This window comes from Larimichthys crocea, unplaced genomic scaffold (genome assembly GCF_000972845.2).
Source record: "Larimichthys crocea isolate SSNF unplaced genomic scaffold, L_crocea_2.0 scaffold417, whole genome shotgun sequence".
In the NCBI taxonomy this organism is placed as follows: Eukaryota; Metazoa; Chordata; class Actinopteri; family Sciaenidae; genus Larimichthys; species Larimichthys crocea.
In genome coordinates this window covers 34,018-36,879 of record NW_020855421.1, presented here as the reverse complement: position 1 = coordinate 36,879, position 2,862 = coordinate 34,018, and positions in this window count along the sequence as shown.

The window sequence follows — 2,862 nt, the reverse complement described above, 5'->3', positions numbered from 1 at the left end:
AATGGAGATGAAAAGGCCCGAAGGAAACATGGGGAGGAAATGAAAAGGCTTGAAAGGAAACATGGGGAGGAAATGAGCAAGGCCCCCCGAAGGCAACTAGGGGAGGAAATGAGAAGAGAGAAAAGGGCTTGTTATGACTTGAAGGAACACATTTATTGAGGAGGGGAAATGGGAAAGGCTGAAGGAAACATGAGGACGTCTAATTGATGAATAGATTTGAAGGATAACATTGGGCGAGGAATTATGAGAACGGATTCGAAGGAAAACATTTGAGGAGGAAATGGGAAGAGGATTGACATGAAACAATGGGAGGAAATGAGGGAAAATGCTTGTGAAGGAAACATGATAGGAAGGAAAGGAAATGAGGGACAGCTGAAGGAAACCTGAGGAGGGATTGGATTGAAAATGAAGAATGGATTTATGAAGGAAGAACATGAGGCGGAATATGAGAAAAGGATTGAAGGAAACATGGGGAGTCAATGAGAAAGGATTCTAAGGAAAACCTGGGGAGGAAATGAGAGAAAATTGCTGTGAAGGGAAACCATGGAGAGGAATGAGAAAGTGCCTTCTAGAAGGAAAACATGAGGAGGGAAATGAGAAAGGATTGAAGGAAACATGAGGAGGCGGGAAATGAGAAAAGGCTTGAAGGCAAACCATGAGGAATTAGGGAAATGGGAAAGGGATTTTTGAAGGAAACATGTGAGGAGGGAAAGGAAATGAGAAATGCTTGACAGGAACATAGGAGGAGGAAATGAGAAAGGCTTGAAGGAGGAAAACGATGAGGAGGATGGAAATGAGAATGTATTTGCTGAAGGAACCCATAGAGGCGGCAAGCGCGAAAGGATTTGCTTGAAGGAAACATGCGGAGGAATATTTGGTGAGAAATGGATTGAAGGCATATACATTTAGGAGGGGCAATGAGGCCAGCGAAAGGATTTTGAAGGCAACTTGTATTGAGGAGGAGAGACCTGACGAAAGGACCTGAAGGAAGACACATGGGAGGTGACAATGAAAAAGGCCTGAAGGAAACCTTGTGCGGCGGGAAATGAAAAAGGCTTTTTGAAGGAAACATGGGAGGAAATGACGACCGGCTTTTTTTGAAGGAAACATGCGAGGCCGGGAAATGAGAAAAGGTTTGCCCGGCAAGACAGGGCGAGGAAAATGCGGAACGGCTTGAAGGAAACCTGCGGAGAAAGGAAATGAGAGACACGGCTTTGCAGGGTGATAACCTGGGTGAGGAAATGCGAAAGGATTGATGAAAATTTATGAGGAGGAGAAAAGTGACAGCGAGAATAGGCATTGAAGGACCGAACATGAGGAGGAAATGAGATAAGGGATTGAAGGAACATGAGGAGGCAACTCAGACGTGATTTTGAAGGAAACTTTAAAAGCCGGCGGGAAAGGCAATGGGGGAAAGGATGAAGGGAAGGAAACAGTGGAGGAGGAACTGGACGAACGGTTTTTTTTTGTTGAAAGGAAAAATGAGGAGGAAATGAGAAAGGTTTGAATGAAACATGAGGAGGCCCGATGGAGCAAGCTTTTTAAGGAAATGGAGGAGGAATTGGATAATGAGGAAAGGATTGAAGGACAACCTGGGGAGGGAAATGAGAGCCAGGCTTGAAGGGCCCAACATGGAGAGGAACGAGACAGGATTGAAGGAACCGATGCGTGATGGAAATGAGCATGGCTGAAGGAAATCCTGAGGAGTGACATGAGACGGATTGAAGGAAACATTGTAGGAGGAATTCGGGCCATGTAAAAAAAGGATTGAGGAAACATGAGGAGGGGATAGTATGGTGTGAGAAAGGCCTCTCGAAGGAAACACTTGTGGTGAGGGGAATGTATGAGGAAAGGTGTTGAAGGAACACATTGGCGAGGAATATGAGGAAAAAGGATTGAAGGAAATGAGGAAGGAGGAAATCGAGCAAAGGATTGAAGGTAAGGACGGAAATGGAACCATGGAGTAGGAACTGGAAGGATAATGCAATGAAAGGCCCCGAAGGACCACCATCGGTGGATGGAGGAATATGTGAGAACGGATTGAAGGAAGACATGAGGAGGAAAAAATAAGAAGGATTGACAGGAAAAATGAGGAGGCATGGGAAAGGATGAAGGAAACATGAGGATGGAAGATGGAACGGTTTGAGAATAAAATGACAGAACGGGGAAAATGAGAAATGGTTTGAAGGCTAACATGAGGAGGGGAAGGACATGTGGAAAATGAGGAAAGGATTGAAGGAAAACATTGAGGAGGATGGAAAAAGAGCAAGGCCCGAACTGCTGAAAGAAACATGAGGAGGAAAATGAGAAAGGATTGAGGAGTGAAACATGATGGATGGAATATGAATAAGGAAAGGGGAAAATGAAAATAAGGATTGATAGGGGGAACACCCAGAGGAGGAATAATGAGAAGGATTGAAGGAGGCAACATGGGGAGGAAATGAGAAAGGCTTGAAGGAAACATGAGGAGGAAATGAGAAAGGCTTGAAGGAAACATGAGGAGGAAATGAGAAAGGATTGAAGGAAACATGGGGAGGAAATGAGAAAGGATTGAAGGAAACATGGGGAGGAAATGAGAAAGGCTTGAAGGAAACATGAGGAGGAAATGAGAAAGGCTTGAAGGAAACATGAGGAGGAAATGAGAAAGGCTTGAAGGAAACATGAGGAGGAAATGAGAAAGGATTGAAGGAAACATGGGGAGGAAATGAGAAAGGCCCGAAGGAAACATGGGGAGGAAATGAGAAAGGCTTGAAGGAAACATGAGGAGGAAATGAGAAAGGATTGAAGGAAACATGGGGAGGAAATGAGAAAGGCTTGAAGGAAACATGAGGAGGAAATGAGAAAGGAACGAAGGAAAAATGG